Source organism: Schistocerca nitens, chromosome 6 (genome assembly GCF_023898315.1).
Source record: "Schistocerca nitens isolate TAMUIC-IGC-003100 chromosome 6, iqSchNite1.1, whole genome shotgun sequence".
NCBI classification, from domain to species: domain Eukaryota; kingdom Metazoa; phylum Arthropoda; class Insecta; order Orthoptera; family Acrididae; genus Schistocerca; species Schistocerca nitens.
Genome location: NC_064619.1, coordinates 565935045 through 565958669, shown reverse-complemented (window position 1 = coordinate 565958669; position 23625 = coordinate 565935045).

Below are 23625 nucleotides of genomic sequence, written 5' to 3'. Positions count from 1 at the left end.
GCGAGTTCCATGGAAGAATTAGCTGCAAGGAAATTTTAATCCGGTTGACTGAAATTCCTAATTTAACGTTGATCTGCTACACATATACTACCGGTATATCATCAAAAGTATCCGGACACCCCCACAAATATACGTTTTTCATATTAGGTGCATTGTGCTGTCACCTACTGCCAGGTACTCCATAGAAGCGACCTCAGTAGTCATTAGACATTATGAGAGAGCAGAATGAGGCGCTTAGCGGAACTCACAGACTTCGAACGTGGTCAGGTGATTGGATGTCACTTGTGTCATACGTATGTACACGAGATTTCCACACTCCTAAGCATCCGTAGGTCCACTGTTTCCGATATGATAGATAGTGAAGTGGAAACGTAAAGGGACGCGTAGAGCACACAACCGTACAGGCCGACCTCGTCTGTTGACTGACAGAGACCGCCGAGAGTTGAAGAGAGTCATAATGTGTAATAGGCAGACATCTATGCAGACCATCACACAGGACTTCAAAACTACATCAGGATCCACTGCAAGTACTAATGAGAGTTAGGTGGGAGCTGAGAAAACTTAGCCCGCATCTCGTGGTCGTGCGGTAGCGTTCTCGCTTCCCACGCCCGGGTTCCCGGGTTCGATTCCCGGCGGGGTCAGGGATTTTCTCTGCCTCGTGATGGCTGGGTGTTGTGTGATGTCCTTAGGTTAGTTCGGTTTAAGTAGTTCTAAGTTCTAGGGGACTGATGACCATAGATGTTAAGTCCCATAGTGCTCAGAGCCATTTGAAGCCATTTGAGAAAACTTATACTCGTATTTCATGGTCGAGCGGCTGCTCATAAGCCATACATCACGCCGGTAAATGCCAAACGACGCGTCGCTTGGTGTAAGGAGCGTGAACATAGGACGATTGAATAGTGGAAGAACGTTGTGTGGAGTGACGAATCACGATACACAATGTGGCGATCCGATTGGAGGGTGTGGGTACGGCGAATGACCGGTGAACGTCATTTGCCAGCGTGTACAGTGCCAACAGTAAAATTCAGAGGTAGTGTTGTTAAGGTTTAATCGTGATTTTCATGGAGGGGGCTTGCACCCATTGTTGTTTTGCGTGACAGTATCACAGCACAGGTCTATATTGATGTTTTAAGCGCCTTCTTACTTCCCACTGTTGAAGAGCAATTCGTGAATGGCGATTGCATCTTTCAACACGATCGAGCACCTGTTCATAATGCACGGCCTGTGACGGAGTGGGTACACGACAATAACATCTCTGTAATGGATTGGCCTGCACAGAGTCCTGACCTGAATCCTGTAGAACACCTCTGGGATGTTATGGAATGCCGAATTCGTGCCAGGCCTCAGTAACCGACATCGATACCTCTCCTTAGTGCAGCACTCCGTCAAGAATGGTCTGCCATTCTCCAGGAAACCTTCCAGCACCTGATTGAACGTACGAGGCCTGCGAGAGTGGCTAAGGGTGGGCCAACACCATACTGAATTCCAGCATTATCGACGGAGGGCACCACTAACTTGTAAGTCATTTTCAGCCAGGTGTCCGGATACTTTTGATCACATAGTGTACATATAACCTGCTCTGTGTTAACTTCAGGGTGATGGCGAGCTCAGCTCGAGGGCGTCGAACTTTTTTTGATTCATTCATAGGTAAATGGCGGAATGAAAGCATAAACTTACAATTATTCCTTTTGAGTTGTCACTTACTTTTCACAACTTCTATTTGGTACCAACTGTTATCATACGAAGCTACCATCGATTGCCCCATATTATTTCACTGTGTTCACCATTTTGTTGAAATAAAACTTATTCAATAATTTTCATTTCTGCAGTTCTCCTTTATAATTCGCTATCGTCACTCTCACGATCAACCCTCACGCCTGCCAGTTCTGGCGTCCGAACTCCAGCGTTTACTGCCCTGGAATGGTATGCTTTTAATCTACTTGCACCGCATGGGTCCGTATGATTTGACGAAGAGTACAATTTTGTTCCAAACATTTCCTTTCCTTATCAGACTTATACGTAATCCTGATGTTGGGTTAAGGATGGATTTATTTACCTGTCCAAAAAAATACTCTGAGCACTATGGGACTTAACTTCTAAGGTCATCAGTCCCCTAGAACTTAGAACTACTTAAACCTAACTAACCTAAGCACATCACACACATCCATGCCCGAGGCAGGATTCGAACCTGGTCGGCCCTGTCCAAAAACTTTAGTTATTTGATAGTTAACAAACTGTAGTGTTGCATCGAAGTTTTCCGAACATATGGTCACTTTACGTATCCGCTCCCCTAAAAATGAAAAGAAAGGTTCTTGCTCTCTGACCTTACGTAACGCGATAAAGGACATATAACTTGAATCAATTTAACCTGAAATAATATTGTTTGAAGACATAACTACTATCCAAACTTCCCAAACTTATTATAACGAGTAACAATTCTGTGGAACCTCACTTATTTTATAAGCAGTTGTTATCTTTATAACTTTAAAATTTGAAAATTACAATATTCGATATCGACTGGTTTAACAAATAATATCAATAAAACTTTTCTTTTTGTAAACTCATTAATATTATTATATTCACAATGAAAATGATGTTTTCTGTTGAGGCGTATTTTTTTTTAGATCAACTACCCTGGTGGTGATATTACGTATTTTCCACACGTATTTTTGTTGTACCTGCACATATGCAATACGATACATTTAAAACTTAAAAATATATTGCATCTCAAAATAAAAAAATATATAAATCTAACTAGAGACATTTTAATATTACAAATGGTTGTCCATAGCACAATAATTTCTTCATAGCTACTAACTCATATGTCTTATATGTAAATCATTTCTATTAGAAATTGTTCCCAAATATTACCTGTCTCACAAAGACATTATTATTCTTAGAACCATAATAAATGTCATTCATTCCTGCCACAGGACGAAAAATCAAAAATTTTACAATACGAAAAGAATATCTGTCTTGAGATCACAGCTCGTGGTAATAGTATTCTTTATCTTCGTTCCATAGCTCTTGTACTGACTGCTCATTCCTACTAACCATCTCTAAAGTCACGTGGCTAACTTATTCATCCCTACTTTGATTCTGAACGTTTTGCTTCTTCCACTCTTCGAGCTTCATCCTAGTTGCTTGTAATTCCTTTTCAGCATCATAACTTTTAAATTTTAACCGTTTAGTTTCATTATATAATTTAGCCGATTCCATCCTTTTCCACTGATATTTAATAAACATCGATTTTCGAATTGTCATATTGGAGTTTTAATACTTCTGCTCATTGTAGACACCTCTCTCCATTCCACCTTCTTCTATCCCTTCTACTCCCATATCTTCGCAGTTACTTGGTACTGGCAATTCTTCTTTAACCCTAGTAGTGGTTTCCAAATTTGCTTCTCGTCCTTGCAAAGCTGTTGCGTCATGAGCCAACGAACTACCCTTATCCGCCAGTAAATTTTCCATGCCTACTTCAAAAATTCACAACTGCTGACTGAGTTTTCCTCTTCCAGTTATCTTCAAACCGTAACACTCTCTTTTCAGATCGTCGATCCCTAATTGCACACATCCATTATTCAAATCTATTCTTAACTTATTCTGATTTAAATAATCAGTACCCACCAACATGGCATCAGCCTTAATAACGCCCACTAACTATAGCATTAACTTCAGTTCAATCCCCTGATATTCCACAGCTATATTGGCTTGCTCAGTTACTTCAACACATTTCTCCAGAATGAACCTGTCATTTACATCTTTGGAATGGAATTTATAGAACATGACTTAACAGCTTCACATTTTTGCAAAGAATCCTGTAACAGTATGTAAAATCGCAACCATTTCCGCACAGACAAAATTTATACCTGTTTCAAGCCAGGAAACATATTTCTACGAAGGTTGATTGTCGTTCAGTAAATATTCTCGATTATTTTCCTTGTCTGTTGTATTAATGAAAAATGTTTTTCTTCGTCCGCTATGTTGTTTGAGACTCCGCGAATGCTAAGTAAACACTTTTTAAACCATTTTTTCTCAATGTCTGTTGTCTTCAGAAATCGTCTTCCCGTTACTCATTTGTTCTGGACACAAAATATCTATGTCAGTACCTCCAAGTCTATCGTAACTAAGTGCAACGTCATTGTGCACTTGCTCCTCTAATCTCCTCTGTTTGTGTCTCCGTACACTTTTATTCTTTTCGTTTTTCCCGTTTCCTGTCAGTTTCGAAGGATTTACATTAATCAGTTGTCTGCTAACATGATAGGGTCTGTTCCCAAAACTAGTCATTGCTATGTTTCGTCAGGTGGAGCAGGAGACAGCATTTCTACATTATTGCTCTGAGGCTTTCTATTGTCCAATGCTGAGGCTGATTGATGCAATAGTTATTGTCTCCTCAAAAACCGCCCGTTAGTGGCAGTTCTATTCCGAGTAACTGTATCGCTGTTATTTTGGTTCCCTGGTTGAAATTTCCTTTCTCGTTGTTGCTCAAAAAGTCCTTTTGGCTGAAAGCGATCCCTCTTGTTACTGTAATTATTACTGCTTCGACAATGATTATCCAAGTCCTCCAACCTAGAGATGAACTGTTCCACATTGGCTCTTTTACATGTTATGGCTTGTACGTTCTGTCGCTAGATGGGGATTAATGTATAAACTAGATCTTCGTGTTGCAGTAAACTGTCACAAAGGCATCTTGTGACAATAAAAAGTGAAAATTTCAGCTTTCGTTTTAAGCCTACCCCTATCCAGTTAATTAAGTGCATTGATAATTTCAGTCTTCTCGTTACGCTTACATCTTTGTCACCAGAACCTTTTCAGAATCATTATTCTAAATTCTTCTGCTGTATGGAAAATCTCAGCCATAAACATTGTTTGGTACTTTGTACATCCATCAGAATAATTCCTAAACACCATCCATTTTTCCATCTCCCCTCCAGTTTGACACCAGTACACTACGAAATTGATTCACTGGTGTTACTACATGGACCCGTCCGTCACTGCTGTGGGTGAGAGATCTCTAACGTTTCCAGAAATTGTACCCATCAGACTCTCTTTTCTCATACCCATTCTTTGCTTGTAGTCTATATAAGATTGCTTTCTCCGCTAGGAGCATCCGTATCCGGACCTTCACTGATCCGTTTCTTTTTCTTGTATTCTTCAGTGGTATCCGCAGCTGCTACAGATTCAGTAGGAGTGTGCGCCAAATCGTACTCTCTCATCATCTTGTCTTGTGTTTCGCTTAATTTCTCTAAGCATTTGCTAACTTCAGTAACCTGCTGCTGTACTGTACTCTTTCGTTCATTGTACCGTCTTTGTCTATTTCAGTCGAACTTCGGTGAATCATTTCAATAAGGGAATGCTCTACCTACTTTGCAATTCAGTAATTTATGCTTTATGGCTATCAAGTCTTTTGTCGTGTTCCTACAAGGTGCTTTTTGTATCTTCTACTGAATTTTCAGTTTCCTGACATCAATACAATTTATGCAAAAGTCTCTCTTGTACCAATAAGTTTTTGAGAATGAATGGAAATTTTTCCAGGTCTCATTAGCTGTTCACAGGTTCCTCTATTTTGCTACCAACCGGGTACTACGTCTACATCTATGTCATTACTCTGCTATTCACAATAAAGTGCCTGGCAGAGGGTTCAATGAACCATCTTCAAGCTGTCTCTCTACCGTTCCATTCTCGAAAGGCGCTCGAGAAAAACGAGCACTTAAATTTTCTACATCTACATCTACATCCATACTCCTCTAGCCACCTGACGGTGCGTGGCGGAGGGTACCTTGAGTAACTCTATCGGTTCTCCCTTCTATTCCAGTCTCGTATTGTTCGTGGAAAGAAGGATTGTCGGTATGCATCTATGTGGGCTCTAATCTCTCTGATTTTATCCTCATGGTCTCTTCGCGAGATATACGTAGGAGGGAACAATATACTGCTGGACTCCTCGGTGAAGGTATGCTCTCGAAACTTTAACAAAAGCCCGTACCGAGCTACTGATCGTCTCTCCTGCAGAGTCTTCCACTGGAGTTTATTTATCATCTCCGTAACGCTTTCGCGATTACTAAATGATCCTGTAACGAAGCGCGCTGCTCTCCGTTGGATCTTCTCTATCTCTTCTATCAACCCTATCTGGTACGGATCCCACACTGCCGAGCAGTATTCAACCAGTGGGGCAACAAGCGTACTGTAACCTACTTCCTTTGTTTTCGGATTGCATTTCCTTAGGACTCTTCCAATGAATCTCAGTCTGGCATCTGCTTTACTGACGATCAACTTTATATGATCATTCCATTTTAAATCACTCCTAATGCGTACTCCCAGATAATTTATGGAATTAATTGCTTACAGTTGCTGACCTGCTATATTGTAGCTAAATGATAAGGGATCTTTCTTTCTATGTATTCGCAGCACATTACATTTGTCTACATTGAGATTCAATTGCCATTCCCTGCACAATGCGTCAATTCGCTGCAGATCCTCCTGCATTTCGTACAATTTTCCATTGTTACAACCTCTCGATATACCACAGCATCATCCGCAAAATGCCTCAGTGAACTTCCGATGTCATCCACAAGGTCATTTAAGTATATTGTGAATAGCAACGGTCCTACGACACTCCCCTGCGGCACACCTGAAATCACTCTTACTTCGGAAGACTTCTCTCCATTGAGAATGACATGCTGCGTTCTGTTATCTAGGAACTCTTCAATCCGATCACACAATTGGTCTGATAGTCCATATGCTCTTACTTTGTTCGTTAAACGACTGTGGGGAACTGTATCGAACGTCTTGCGGAAGTCAAGAAACACGGCATCTACCTGGAAACCCGTGTGTATGGCCCTCTGAGTCTCATGGACGAATAGCCGCGAGCTGGGTTTCACACGATCGTCTTTTTCGAAACCCATGCTGATTCCTACAGAATAGATTTCTAGTCTCCAGAAAGTCATGATACTCGAACCTAATAAGTGTTCCAAAATTCTACAAATAGAGATATAGGTCTATAGTTCTGCACATCTGTTCGAGGTCCCTTCTTGAAAACCGGGATGACCTGTGCCCTTTTCCAATCCTTTGGAAAGCTACGCTCTTCTACAGACCTACGGTACACCGCTGCAGGAAGGTGGGCAAGTTCCTTCGCGTATTCTGTGTAAAATCGAACTGGTATCCCATCAGGTCCAGCGGCCTTTCCTCTTTTGAGCGATTTTAATTGTTTCTCTATTCCTCTGTCGTCTATTTCGATATCTACCATTTTGTCATCTGTGCGACAATATAGAGAAGGAACTACAGTGCAGTCTTCCACTGTGAAACAGCTTTGGAAAAAGACATTTAGTATTTCGGCCTTCGGTCTGTCATCCTCTGTTTCAGTACCATTTTGGTCACAGAGTGTCTGGACAATTTGTTTTGATCCACCTACCGCTTTGACATAAGACCAGAATTTCTTAGGATTTTCTGCCAAGTCGGTACATAGAACATTACTTTCAAATTCATTGAACGCCTCTCGCATAGCCCTCCTCACACTACATTTCGCTTCGCGTAATTTTTGTTTATCCGCAAGGCTTTGGCTATGTTTATGTTTGCTTTGAAGTTCCCTTTGCTTCCGCAGCAGTTTTCTGACTCGGTTGTTGTACCACGGTGGCTCTTTTCCATCTCTTACGATCTTGCTTGGCACATACTCATCTAACGCATATTGTACGATGGTTTTGAACTTTGTCCACTGATCCTCAACAATATCTGTACTCGAGACAAAACTTTTGTGTTGAGCCGTCAGGCACTCTGAAATCTGCTTTTTGTCACTTATGCTAAACAGAAAAATCTTCCTACCTTTTTTAAGTTTTCTATTTACGGCTGAAATCATCGATGCAGTAACCGCTTTATGATCGCTGATTCCCTGTTCTGCATTAACTGTTTCAAATAGTTCGGATCTGTTTGTCACCGGATGGTCTAATATGTCATCGCCACGAGTCGGTACTCTGTTTAACTGCTCAAGGTAGTTTTCAGATAAAGAAGTTAAAAAAATTTCACTGGATTCTTTGTCCCTGCCACCCGATATGAACGTTTGAGTCTCCCAGTCTACATCCGGCAAATTAAAATCTCCACCCAGAACTATAACATGGTGGGGAAATCTACCCGAAATAATTTCCAAACTGTCCTTCAGGTGCTCAGCCACAACAGCTGCTGAGCCAGGGGGCCTATAGAGACATCCAATTACCATGTCTGAGCCTGTTTTAACCGTGAACTTCACCCAAATTATTTCACACTTCGGATCTCCGTCAATTTCCTTTGATACTGTTGCACTTCTTATCGCTATAAACACGCCTCCCCCTTCACTGTCCAGCCTGTCTCTGCGGTATACATTCCAATCTGAGTTTAGAATTTCATTACTGTTTACATCTTGTTTCAGCCAGCTTTCTGTCCCTAGTAATACGTGGGCCTTGTGACCGTTTATTAATGAGAGCAGTTCTGGGACGTTTCTATAGACGCTCCTGCAGTTTACTATTAGCACATTAATATTGTTATTCCCTGTTGCATTTTGCCTGATCCTACCTTGCTGCGTCTTGTCGGGCCTAGGGAGGAAATTCTCTAACCTAAAAAACCCACATGTGTACTCCACACGTACTCCGCTACCCTTGTAGCCGCTTCCTGCGTGTAGTGCACGCCTGACCTATTCAGGGGGACCCTACATTTCTCCACCCAATAGGGGAGGTCGAGAAATTTGCACCCCAGATCTCCGCAGAAACGTCTGAGCCTCTGGTTTAAGCCTTCCACTCGGCTCCAAACCAGAGGACCGCGATCGGTTCTGGGAACGATACTACAAACAGTTAGCTCAGATTCCACCCCGCGAGTGAGGCTTTCCGCCTTCCCCAATTCCGCCAACCGCCTGTATGAACTGAGGATGACCTCTGAACCCAGACGGCAGGTGTCATTGGTGCCGACATGAGCAACAATTTGCAGTCGGGTGCACCCAGTGCTCTCTATCGCCGCCGGCAGAGCCTCCTCCAGATCTCGGATGAGACCCCCTGGCAAGCAGACAGAGTGAACACTGGCCTTCTTCCCCGACCTTTCCGCTATCTCCCTAAGATGCTCCATCACCCGCCTAACGTTGGAGCTCCCAATAACTAATAAACCCCTCCCCCCATGTGCCTGCTCTGACCTTACTGAAGGAGCGGCCACATGTCCACTCACAGGCAGAGCGGGCGATGCCACACGGCCAGCCTCCACATTGACCCTCCGCCTGGTGCGCCGCGAACGCCGCTGAACCCGCCACTCCCCTTGGGGAGAGGGTGGCCCAACCGCGCCCGGTACCCTCGAAGATGTCTCGACAGCAGGGACAGTGGGTGAAGCATGTAACACCTGGGGTGTACCATGTGACGCACCAGACTCCCCACTGCCGCTACACTCCGCGGCAGCAGCCTTAAGACGGCTGACCGCGGCCATCAACACGCTCAGCTGTTCGCCAACAGTGGCCATCTCCTCCTGCGTCTGTACACAGCAGTGTACACAGCAGTCACACATCCTATCCATCCTAAGAAATCGATTTACTGTAGAGAGTTCATCAACATTTAACTAGACTGCTAATTCACTAAAGGCGGCTGATAGTTGACTAAACTGTGGTTACTAGACACTTCTTGTAGAAAACAATGAAAATAGCACTACCTGTCTCTGAACTGTATTCAAAACAAACACTAGCACTACTGGCACTATGGCTGACTACAGGGACTCTCTCTGACTGTATTCAAAACAAACACGAAATCTATGGAACACTATTAGTAGCACTCGACAATTAAAGCTTCCTAAAAGCAAAAATACATGGAAGAAGAAGTGACAAGTAAGAAAAATACAGCTAATTCTTAAATTAACGTAGCTCGCTGCACAGCAGACGTGACGCAGACGGCAGTCTGTGCGAGCCCTGATTTCTCTTATTTATCGTGATGATCATTTCTCCCTATGTACGTGGGTGAGAACAGAATGTTTTCACAATCGGACGAGAAAACTGCTGATTGAAATTTCGTGACAAGATCCCGTCACCACCAAAAACGCATTTGTTTTAATGATGGCCACTCCAATTCACGTACCATGTCTGTGGCACTCTCTCCCCTGTTTCGCGATAATACAAAACAAGCCGTCATTCTTTGTATTTTTTCGATGTCATCCGTCAGTCCCACCTGATGCGGATCCCACACCGCATAGCAGTACTCCAGAATAGGACGGGCAAGCGTAGTGTAAGCAGTCTCTTTGGTAGACCTGTTGCACCTTCTAAGTGTTCCGCCAATGAATCGCAGCCTTTGGTTTCATCTACCCGCAACATTATCTATGCGTTCGTTGCAATTTAGGTTATTTGTAATTGTAATCCCTAAGTATTTAGTTGAATTTACAGCCTTCAGATTTGTGCGACTGATAGCGTAACCAAAACTTAGTGGATTTCTTTCAGTACTCATGTGAATAACTTCCCACTTTTCGCACCTACAGGTATATTATCTAAGTCATTTTGCAATTCGTTTGGGTCATCCGATGACTTTACAAGACGATAAATGACAGCATTATCTGCAAAAAATCTATGACGGCTACTAAGATTGTCTTCTATATCGTTAACATAGATCAGGAACAATAGAGGGCCTATAACACTTCCTTGGGGAACGCCGAATATTGCTTCTGTTTTACTCGATGACTTTCCGTCTATTACTAGGATCTGTGACCTTTCTGACAGGAAATCAAGAATCCAGTCGCACAACTGAGGCGTTATTCCAAAGGGAGGCATTTTGGTTAGAAAACGCTTCTCAGGAAAGGTGTCGAAAGCCTTCTGGAAATCTAAAAATATGGAATCAATTTGACATCTCCTGTAAATAGCATTCATTACTTCATGAGTGTAAAGAGCTAGTTGTCTTTCGCAAAAACGATAGTTTCTGAATCCGTGCTATGTGTCAATGTATTATCTACTTCAGTTTCACTACAACCAAACTACTTCTGACAGCAATAGATACTCCACTACCAACCGTATTTAATCAATACTTCCTGAACACTGTTACATCGTTTGAAAAAATGTCTGCTGACCTTATTTCCGGCTTTAGCCAGCTTTCTGTACCTGTAACTGTTTGAGCTTCAGTGCTTTCTATCAGGGATTGGAGCTCTGGTTCTTTCCCAACACAGCTACAATTTATATTTACAATACCGATCGTTTCTACAACTAACGTACTGTGTTTTACCTCTCCTCTTTTAGACGTACGCCCTTTCTGTGGTTCCCTGGGGCCTTCTAACTTACAAAACCGCCCAGTCCCTTCCACACAAGCCCCGCTACCCTTGCAGCCGCTTCCTGACCTATTAAGCGGAACCCGGAAACCCACCACCAACCGCGCAAGTCAAGGAATCTGCAGATTACACGGTCACAGAATCGTCTGAGCCTCTGATTTGGACCCTCCAATCGGCTCTGCAGCAAAGGACCACAGTCGGTTCGATTGACGATGCTGTAGATGGTGAGCGCCGCCTTAATCTCGCAAGAAAGACTGGTGGTCCTTAACATTTCTGCTATCTGCCCGAAATCAGAGAGAATTCCTCTGATCCAAAGTGGCACACGTCATGAGCCACCACCTGCAGTTGACTGCACCCTGTACTCTTCATGGCATCCGGAAGCACCGTTTCCACATCTGGAATGACTCACCCTGGTATGCACACGGAGTGCACACTGGCTTCCTTTTCCTCCTTGGCAGCCATGTCCCTAAAGGGCCCCATCACGCGCCTAAAGCTCCTAACTAACAGCAAACCCATCCTCTGTGACTGCCCAGACCTTGTGGGCCGAGAAGCTTCCTCTGGAACAGGGAGGACTACTGCATCTGGCTCAGAGACATCGTCAGCCACAGATAACGCCCAAAACATATTCGTCAAACGAACCGGGAAGGAACCACCATCGGCTCCTCGGGAAGTTTTTCACTGCCTTCCAGACTGGATTCATCTCCCACTCGATCATGGGTGAGGTGTTCAACCTCAGTTCGACCTATACTTCAGTACTGCTCATCAGTGTGGGATCCATACCAGAGGAGGTAGAGAAGATCCAAAGAAGAGCGGGGCGTTTCGTCACAGGGTTATTTGGTAAGCGTGATAGCGTTACGGAGATGTTTAGGAAACTCAAATGGCAGTCTCTGCAAGAGAGGCGCTCTGCATCACGGTGTAGCTTGCTGTCCAGGTTTCGAGAGGGTGCGTTTTTGGATGAGGTATCGAATATATTGCTTCCCCCTACTTACACCTCCTGAGGAGATCACGAATGTAAAATCAGAGAGATTCGAGCGTGCACGGATTCTTACTGGCAGTCACTCTTCCCGTGAACCATACGCGACTGAAACAGGAAAGGGAGGTAATGCAGTGGCACGTAAAGTGCCCTCCGCCACACACTGCAGGGTGGCTTGCGGAGTATAAATGTAGATGTAGATGTAGTACTGGTGGGCAATGGGGTGGTCATAGCCGTGGACCGATCGGGGAACACGTGGGACATGCTCGACATCCGTCGCATCAACCCGTCTGAGCCACTCACAGCAATGACCCATGGCAGCCACCTCAAGCTGTGATGGAAGCCAATGCAGCCTGGAGCCATGCACGAACGGTCGCCAACTCAGCTCGCATCTGTACACAGCAAGCAGAGTTCCTATCCATTACTGCAGTCGCTCCTGTCGAAGCTCGTAAAAATATGTAACAAACGAAAGCAGCAGAAAACAAGGTCTATCCGATATCATTATAAATAAATCTCCAGGTGATAATCAGTAATGAATACAAAAATATGTTTATAAAATACTATTTATACGAAATACATAACAGCGAGAAACCAGGAACAAATTTTTCTCAAGATTAAGGAAAATGTACATGTCCCAACATTCAAGCTGTAAACCGATTGGTTGCGTTACCTTATAAAAAGTTGATCATCGAATGGCTAAACTCTGAATTATACACTGTAAGGTGAATGTTGGAGGTGGCTAAATTCATACTCCAATAAAAAAAAAAAACTAGGAAACGAGAGCAAATCACAGCAGTTGTAACATATGGGCCAAAACAGTGATAATGATACCGTACAGTGAAAGACGTTACTCAATAAACCTGTTACAATAGACTCAGGGTCTAAAAGGTTGATTCCTTATTAAAAATGGTCCTAAAATACAGTCCCCATTAAAATAGGAGAGCAGTTAGAACATATAGGTCTTCGCCAGGTGGATAAAACCATAGTTCAAGCAGATCATTTACAGGCAAATACTAACCGAAAAAATATTTTTACCGGTTGCAGCTGAACATAAGTAAGGTGAAAATGGGCAGCTAGCGAACACTTGTTAACCGGTAAGAACTGATAAGAAAAAACGTTTTGGAAACCTACCAATAAAACTGTGCTAGCACAGTGATGAAGGAGTTACCGTAGCTTAAGATGGTCATCCGTAATGGGTCCTTGTTCTCTGCTAGCGAGAGTCCAGAGGATAACTAGGCACATTGAAGGAATTAACGAGAAATATAAATCGTGTTGAAGTATAAAGTTGTGAATCAAACACACTGTGGTTGTTAAATAAATGTATCTGGAAGTAGAAATAGTAGGAATAAAATGTAATTAAAAAGCTATAGTTTTTAATACATTATTTAAAAAATTTACAAATAAATTATATATTGCTTTTATAGTAAGGAGGCTCTAAAACATCAATAGGATGTTCAATTGGAGGAGTTGAGGCTATCGAAATTTATTAGGTGCAGTACTACAGTGTTTCAACTCAGTTTGGTTGTTCAAGGTGTTTATGGGCGATTGCTTCAATGATCTCAAAAATTACATAAAATTTTTAAACTATCCTCCATACTAAAGATACTGTGTATTAATTGTGAAAATCTTTCATGAGCATATGTATGATATCTAACCCATGAAGCATGGAGCGTTTCGAGGTGGATTGATCCACGCTCTTTTACTATACAATTAACCATACCGTAGGTGCAACCGCAGCAGATGGGTATTTATGGAGAGGGCAGACCAACATGTGGTTCCTGAAGAGCGGCAGAAGCTTTTTCACTATTCACAGGGGCAACCGCCTGCATAATAAACTGGTTTCAGCCCTGGGATATTAGCCAATATAACAAGGTAATGTAGGTACTACGTGGACGTAAAACAAGGAGAAACTGAAGCACGTGAAGTGCTAATATGGCTTAACAATGATGACTTCCTCTTGGATAAAATGTTACGGAAGTAAAGTAGTCCACCGCTCGCATTTCCAGGTGGAGACAACTCAGGAAGACGTTGTCGTCAGCAGATACGAAACTGACCTTCTACATATCGGATTGTGGAACGTTAGATCCGTTAATCCGATAGGTATCTCACACGATTTAAAAGGCATCATGCATAGGTTAAAGTTACATGTAGTGGGAATTAGTCAGGTTAGCACAGTGTTAGGGTTCATCATATGCAGGAGTAGGTCATGGAGAGACGAATATACGAATGCAGGTAATCTCCTGTAATCAGCAGCGTAAGCAAAATAAAAAGTTGATAAAAACTACAAGGAATTTAAAAAGAACTGAATGATCACGGATAATTAGATACTAGACTTTTTTTTGACATCCGTTTATTTTATTCCAAATTACGCCTTCTGGCACCTATCCATCTTCAGAAGACTGAAAAAAATTTAGTAACGAATATTAAGGTATGTGGCATACATAATACACAGGTGTTTTAATTAAGTGATTTAATTGCTACATATCTGCACAACAATTATTTTTGATGGATAAATACATAAAATTTTAGATAAGTGTTAAATATACACTCCTGGAAATTGAAATAAGAACTCCGTGAATTCATTGTCCCAGGAAGGGGAAACTTTATTGACACATTCCTGGGGTCAGTTACATCACATGATCACACTGACAGAACCACAGGCACATAGACACAAGCAACAGAGCATGCACAATGTCGGCACTAGTACAGTGTATATCCACCTTTCGCAGCAATGCAGGTTGCTATTCTCCCATGGAGACGATCGTAGAGATGATGGATGTAGTCCTGTGGAACGGCATGCCATGCCATTTCCACCTGGCGCCTCAGTTGGACCAGCGTTCGTGCTGGACGTGCAGACCGCGTGAGACGACGCTTCATCCAGTCCCAAACATGCTCAATGGGGGACAGATCCGGAGATCTTGCTGGCCAGGGTAGTTGACTTACACCTTCTAGAGCACGTTGGGTGGCACGGGATACATGCGGACGTGCATTGTCCTGTTGGAACAGCAAGTTCCCTTGCCGGTCTAGGAATGGTAGAACGATGAGTTCGATGACGGTTTGGATGTACCGTGCACTATTCAGTGTCCCCTCGACGATCACCAGTGGTGTACGGCCAGTGTAGGAGATCGCTCCCCACACCATGATGGCGGGAGTTGGCCCTGTGTGCCTCGGTCGTATGCAGTCCTGATTGTGGCGCTCACCTGCACGGCGCCAAACACGCATACGACCATCATTGGCACCAAGGCAGAAGCGACTCTCATCGCTGAAGACGACACGTCTCCATTCGTCCCTCCATTCAAGCCTGTCGCGACACCACTGGAGGCGGGCTGCACGATGTTGGGGCGTGAGCGGAAGACGGCCTAACGGTGTGCGGGACCGTAGCCCAGCTTCATGGAGACGGTTGCGAATGGTCCTCGCCGATACCCCAGGAGCAACAGTGTCCCTAATTTGCTGGGAAGTGGCGGTGCGGTCCCCTACGGCACTGCGTAGGATCCTACGGTCTTGGCGTGCATCCGTGCGTCGCTGCGGTCCGGTCCCAGGTCGACGGGCACGTGCACCTTCCGCCGACCACTGGCGACAACATCGATGTACTGTGGAGACCTCACGCCCCACGTGTTGAGCAATTCGGCGGTACGTCCACCCGGCCTCCCGCATGCCCACTATACGCCCTCGCTCAAAGTCCGTCAACTGCACATACGGTTCACGTCCACGCTGTCGCGGCATGCTACCAGTGTTAAAGACTGCGATGGAGCTCCGTATGCCACGGCAAACTGGCTGACACTGACGGCGGCGGTGCACAAATGCTGCGCAGCTAGCGCCATTCGACGGCCAACACCGCGGTTCCTGGTGTGTCCGCTGTGCCGTGCGTGTGATCATTGCTTGTACAGCCCTCTCGCAGTGTCCGGAGCAAGTATGGTGGGTCTGACACACCGGTGTCAATGTGTTCTTTTTTCCATTTCCAGGAGTGTAGCTTTGACAAGTACGACAGAAATTTCCAGGAAAACGGTGAAGTTAAAGAAAATAGTAGCAGTGACTAGATACGCCGGCCTAAAACGTATAAAACTCACAGCGGAATGAGAAGAACGGCCTGTTGTGCCCGCTAGGGAAACAACTTATCAACAAATGGTGTGACTGTAGTGGCGCTCCTTTACTACATCATTTCATCGTTATCTTTGATTAAGTATTTGCTCATGGAAAAAAGTGTGAAAAAGATATATGAAATGAAATTTGTATCTATAAATTTTAAAAGCTATACATGCCAATATATATATATACACTCCTGGAAATGGAAAAAAGAACACATTGACACCGGTGTGTCAGACCCACCATACTTGCTCCGGACACTGCGAGAGGGCTGTACAAGCAATGATCACACGCACGGCACAGCGGACACACCAGGAACCGCGGTGTTGGCCGTCGAATGGCGCTAGCTGCGCAGCATTTGTGCACCGCCGCCGTCAGTGTCAGCCAGTTTGCCGTGGCATACGGAGCTCCATCGCAGTCTTTAACACTGGTAGCATGCCGCGACAGCGTGGACATGAACTGTATGTGCAGTTGACGGACTTTGAGCGAGGGCGTATAGTGGGCATGCGGGAGGCCGGGTGGACGTACCGCCGAATTGCTCAACACGTCGGGCGTGAGGTCTCCACAGTACATCGATGTTGTCGCCAGTGGTCGGCGGAAGGTGCACGTGCCCGTCGACCTGGGACCGGACCGCAGCGACGCACGGATGCACGCCAAGACCGTAGGATCCTACGCAGTGCCGTAGGGGACCGCACCGCCACTTCCCAGCAAATTAGGGACACTGTTGCTCCTGGGGTATCGGCGAGGACCATTCGCAATCATCTCCATGAAGCTGGGCTACGGTCCCGCACACCGTTAGGCCGTCTTCCGCTCACGCCCCAACATCGTGCAGCCCGCCTCCAGTGGTGTCGCGACAGGCGTGAATGGAGGGACGAATGGAGACGTGTCATCTTCAGCGATGAGAGTCGCTTCTGCCTTGGTGCCAATGATGGTCGTATGCGTGTTTGGCGCCGTGCAGGTGAGCGCCACAATCAGGACTGCATACGACCGAGGCACACAGGGCCAACACCCGGCATCATGGTGTGGGGAGCGATCTCCTACACTGGCCGTACACCACTGGTGATCGTCGAGGGGACACTGAATAGTGCACGGTACATCCAAACCGTCATCGAACCCATCGTTCTACCATTCCTAGACCGGCAAGGGAACTTGCTGTTCCAACAGGACAATGCGCGTCCACATGTATCCCGTGCCACCCAACGTGCTCTAGAAGGTGTAAGTCAACTACCCTGGCCAGCAAGATCTCCGGATCTGTCCCCCATTGAGCATGTTTGGGACTGGATGAAGCGTCGTCTCACGTGGTCTGCACGTCCAGCACGAACACTGGTCCAACTGAGGCGCCAGGTGGAAATGGCATGGCAAGCCGTTCCACAGGACGACATTCAGCATCTCTACGATCGTCTCCATGGGAGAATAGCAGCCTGCATTGCTGCGAAAGGTGGATATACACTGTACTAGTGCCGACATTGTGCATGCTCTGTTGCCTGTGTCTATGTGCCTGTGGTTCTGTCAGTGTGATCATGTGATGTATCTGACCCCAGGAATGTGTCAATGAAGTTTCCCCTTCCTGGGACAATGAATTCACGGTGTTCTTATTTCAATTTCCAGGAGTATATATATATATATATATATATATATATATATATATATATATATATATATATATATATAAAAGACGATTTTTAATTATAGAGAAATACTTGTCCTGTTATTTTGTATTAATCACATTATGTATAGTTTTCTTCTGTCGTCCATTTTATATAAAAACCTTAATCTGTGTATAGAGAAAAAAATAATTTTGTTATTTATATTGTTTTTTGCCTAACAGATTGAGATGCAAAGCATTTAAAATTTATAGATACATATTTATTTCATACATAATTTTTAACATCAAGTTTTATTATGAACGAACATGTAGGTAACGGTAAAGACGAACTGACGTGCCTAGCAGGTACAGGAGGCGGTTCCTATCATCTCACTGTAAGTTTTGAAAGTGTTAGGTCGTTGTATCTGGTCTTTGTTCCTATTTTGTTTAACCTCTTGGTTTTCCTGGTGATTATTGACGTGCTTGTCAGAGTTATGTTTAACCTTTGCTTCAGATGGTATATATTGGTCTACGAAAAATAAGAGTTATGGAGATGTATTGCAACTGATACGTTGCATCTACATTGCCACAATGTAACTCTAACATTTTCCAAAAATAAACCTATATCTATTCAAAAAGGCAGATAAAAATTCACTTCACGCCTTCCTGAGAGACAGTCTCCAATCCTTCCAAATTACCAATGTAAATGTAGACCAGACGTGACTTGAATTCAAAGAAATAGAGAGATTTACACCAAATAAACAATCAAACGACGGAGCTGATCCACCTTCGTAATCAAAACCGGTCAGAATACTGTTGTAGAAACAACGAAAAAACCATACCAATTTTAAACGAACGCAAAATTGTGTTTAGTAAGTCTGCTTTGGCAGCACTGTCATCGATAGTAATTTCATTGCTATCCTTGCCGATAGCATATTTTAAATACGATCAGGATCGCGATGTTTCACAAAAGCACGAAATTCAGCGCAGACTTCAACGCCATACGCTTATAATAGTTTCACAACGAAACTTTGTCTCTAAACCTAGCAGAAAATCCAAAGCGATCCTGATCGTATTTAAAATATGCTATCGGCAAGGATAGCAATGAAATTACTATCGATGACAGTGCTGCCAAAGCAGACTTACTAAACACAATTTTCCCAAATTCCTTCAGCAAAGAAGAAGTAAATATTCCAGAATCCGAATCAAGAACAGCCGCAACAATGAGTAACTTAGAAGAGGGTATCCTCGTAGTGAATCATATTTCTGGCACTCTCATATCTCGAAAAGTGTCACCTTTCTCAAACCTATCTGTTACAGTAAGATTCCAATGCCGTTTTAGGTAGTCCCTATTCATCTTGCAACTGCTGTCATTTCTGCAGCTTTGTGCATGTGATCATTACAATTTAAGTTGACCTGAGTAGAAGTAAGAGAAAGCTATATCTACCACCTTCTGCAACCCATATAGAAAGAGGCTATGCTATGTTAGTGCGACAGGACCGTGTTTTGACCATTCGATGGAAATGGGAACATGTGAGTAAAAACCAAGCAAGCATATAGGTCGGGGCCAGAAGCAGTGATGCTCTTGTGCCAAGGGGAACCAACCCAGCCTTCGTATAACAGTCTGTTAGTACTTGACCAATTCCAAGCATGACTCACTGGTATATTAATCATAGGATACCAGCTTTTTTCGTTTTGTGACGTGCAAAATTTTACATTACCAAACATTTAAATCCACTTGTTAGTCCTTGCAACATTTAAAAAACTTGTCAAGATCTGACTATGTCTGCAGAACTTTTCTCAGACAGTACATTATTATATGAAAATGGCATGAAGTTACCATTAATGTTGTCTGCGGAGGCACTCCATTCAAGATAACATGCCATATGCTCCCCACCAAGAAATCCTCAATCGAGTCATATGTCTCACTTCATACTCTATACGGCTGTACTTTCTGTTATAAGCATATATGTGGTACTGAGTGCAACGCCTTCCTTCAATCAAGAAACACTGTAAATACGTGAGCCATGGGACTATGTATGTCATGTAAGAAAGTCGCGAGTTGAGTTTCACATGATCGATGTTTTCGGAATCCATGCTGCCTGACATGGAGGAGGTATTTCAGTTCAAGATACCTAATTACATTTGAGCTTTGAATATGTAGCACTGTAATCTATGTATCACTGGAAACTATGTAATACTCTGCGACAGAGACGAGCTTCGAAATGTATATATATAAGTCACTATGTGAAGCGGTAGGAAAGCAGTCTAGTGTGTGTTGTGACCAGGAGAAACTACTTACGTTTGACCACAACTGTGGATTCTTTGATTGCTGTGGGACAAGGCTCATCAACCTAGTTCACTTTATTATACGAGGGCTATTCCGAAAGTAAGGTCCGATCGGTCACGAAATGGAAACGACTATGAAAATCCGATAAAGCTTTGCACAGATGTGTTGGGTAGTGTCTCTAGTATAACCCCAGTTAGCATCACGTCGCTCTTCTCATTTCTGCGCTCGCAGTGAGTGCGTAAAGATGTCTAGAAAATAGTGTCTGCCGCCAAGTACGGGGGCCTGGTGAGAAATTTCCCCTGAAGCTATGCAGCTAACATTACATAACTGTCGTGCTGTTTCGTCTTCAAGACAATTCTCAGCCGCATTCTGCAGGGGCAATGAAGATGCTCCTGCATCGTTTTCAAATGGAAATGTGAGAGTAATTGTCTCCCTCTGAGTTTCAGCTCTGGTCACATGAACCGCTGGTTATGAAGACAACATTTCGGCACAAGACAACGAGCCGTAGGCCAGCGTAGAGAATTGGCGGAGAGCACTGGCGGCTGCCTTCTATAGCGAGGGTATGGGAAAGTTGGTACAACGCTACGATACACGTCTAAGTCGGGTCGGCGACTATGGAGATAAGTAGCTGCAAGGTGTATCTAACTGTTGCAAATAAAACATTTTTGATTTTTACCGTGGTTTCCATTTCGCGACCTATCGGACCTTACTTTCGGAATAACCCTCGTACAAATGAATATAATATTTATTTACTTCGACGCACTTCTTTGCCATAGGAATACTGCACAACTACAGCGGTCGTTGACAGCAAATATGACTCCAAGCGATAATTACCAAAAGTTATCCTGAAGCACAATGTTAAAGATTATCAACTCTACAAGTTCATCTGACACTTTAACTACTTGTTTCCCCTAGATGATGATGCAGACTGCTGTGGCTGAGGTGTCGAACTGGTCAGAGCTCTTGCAGGCTCATCATTATATAGACCTGAGTGTGAGGGTGCAACTTTTGTTGAGAGGGAGGCTTGGCCCTCTGGGGCATCTCCCATCCATCGCTGGGGATTGCAGCGAGGCCTCGCTAATGTCTGTAGTATCGATTTAGGTTACTGTCTTTGGTGTGTCATCGCGTTCTCTGGACAATATCACAGAGTGAGGTGAAGAAACTGATTATTGTCATTTGTACGAGTAAATAAGACAATTGAAGTGTACTGTAGCAACTACACTCCTGGAAATTGAAATAAGAACACCGTGAATTCATTGTCCCAGGAAGGGGAAACTTTATTGACACATTCCTGGGGTCAGATACATCACATGATCACACTGACAGAACCACAGGCACATAGGCACAGGCAACAGAGCATGCACAATGTCGGCACTAGTACAGTGTATATCCACCTTTCGCAGCAATGCAGGCTGCTATTCTCCCATGGAGACGATCGTAGAGATGCTGGATGTAGTCCTGTGGAACGGCTTGCCATGCCATTTCCACCTGGCGCCTCAGTTGGACCAGCGTTCGTGCTGGACGTGCAGACCGCGTGAGACGACGCTTCATCCAGTCCCAAACATGCTCAATGGGGGACAGATCCGGAGATCTTGCTGGCCAGGGTAGTTGACTTACACCTTCTAGAGCACGTTGGGTGGCACGGGATACATGCGGACGTGCATTGTCCTGTTGGAACAGCAAGTTCCCTTGCCGGTCTAGGAATGGTAGAACGATGGGTTCGATGACGGTTTGGATGTACCGTGCACTATTCAGTGTCCCCTCGACGATCACCAGTGGTGTACGGCCAGTGTAGGAGATCGCTCCCCACACCATGATGCCGGGTGTTGGCCCTGTGTGCCTCGGTCGTATGCAGTCCTGATTGTGGCGCTCACCTGCACGGCGCCAAACACGCATACGACCATCATTGGCACCAAGGCAGAAGCGACTCTCATCGCTGAAGACGACACGTCTCCATTCGTCCCTCCATTCACGCCTGTCGCGACACCACTGGAGGCGGGCTGCACGATGTTGGGACGTGAGCGGAAGACGGCCTAACGGTGTGCGGGACCGTAGCCCAGCTTCATGGAGACGGTTGCGAATGGTCCTCGCTGATACCCCAGGAGCAACAGTGTCCCTAATTTGCTGGGAAGTGGCGGTGCGGTCCCCTACGGCACTGCGTAGGATCCTACGGTCTTGGCGTGCATCCGTGCGTCGCTGCGGTCCGGTCCCAGGTCGACGGGCACGTGCACCTTCCGCCGACCACTGGCGACAACATCGATGTACTGTGGAGACCTCACGCCCCACGTGTTGAGCAATTCGGCGGTACGTCCACCCGGCCTCCCGCATGCCCACTATACGCCCTCGCTCAAAGTCCGTCAACTGCACATACGGTTCACGTCCACGCTGTCGCGGCATGCTACCAGTGTTAAAGACTGCGATGGAGCTCCGTATGCCACGGCAAACTGGCTGACACTGACGGCGGCGGTGCACAAATGCTGCGCAGCTAGCGCCATTCGTCGGCCAACACCGCGGTTCCTGGTGTGTCCGCTGTGCCGTGCGTGTGATCATTGCTTGTACAGCCCTCTCGCAGTGTCCGGAGCAAGTATGGTGGGTCTGACACACCGGTGTCAATGTGTTCTTTTTTCCATTTCCAGGAGTGTAGAATACTTAAGGAGGGGTCGAGCAGATACTACAACACACACACACACACACACATTATTAGTAATTTGTTAACACTTGAAGATGGTACATATTTAACTTTGAAAATAATTAGTGTTCAAGCAGGTGACATGTTTTTAATACTAATGTGAAAGCTACAGCACTAGAACAGTGAAGAGACATGTTTCCTGAATTGCGTATTTTTGATGCAGAGAACAGATTATGTAGTTAAACTATAAATGTACTGTAGTGTTTAAAGTCGTGACCTATCTTATCATAAAGTAATTCTGACAGCTATGGTAACTGCGCAGTGAAGTAACAGGTTTTCTAATTAAACCTCTTCAGATGTTGTGCATGTTTTGTGAACCTTAAATACAACAGCACCCACATTTAAGACTTCATCACTGCAGAATAATAGCTTCACGTCAGAGTACAAGTGTGTTCTACATGACACAAAGTTCTGTATACGAAGCTAGAGCTGTGCTAAGACAGTACTCTAATAATGAACTATGATTACTAGTGGTCGCAGATTAGATAGAGAATGGGGCTGTTACATAGAGATAGGCTGATTATAGAGGGACTGGAGTGAGAAGCACTACGCTCGGACATAAATAACTTCACGGCTGCAAGACCATGAACAAACACTTGGGGGCCTGTCTACGCCAATGTCTCCGATTTGTCAAGCACCAACCTATGCTTGAGACCTTGTTATGTGGATAACACAACAGTAATGGCATGTTTATGGTAGCAGATTTGCAGGCTGGGTTTTCAGGCAATGGTATGGACTGTGCAGTTAAAGGGCGCAGAGATAACAGT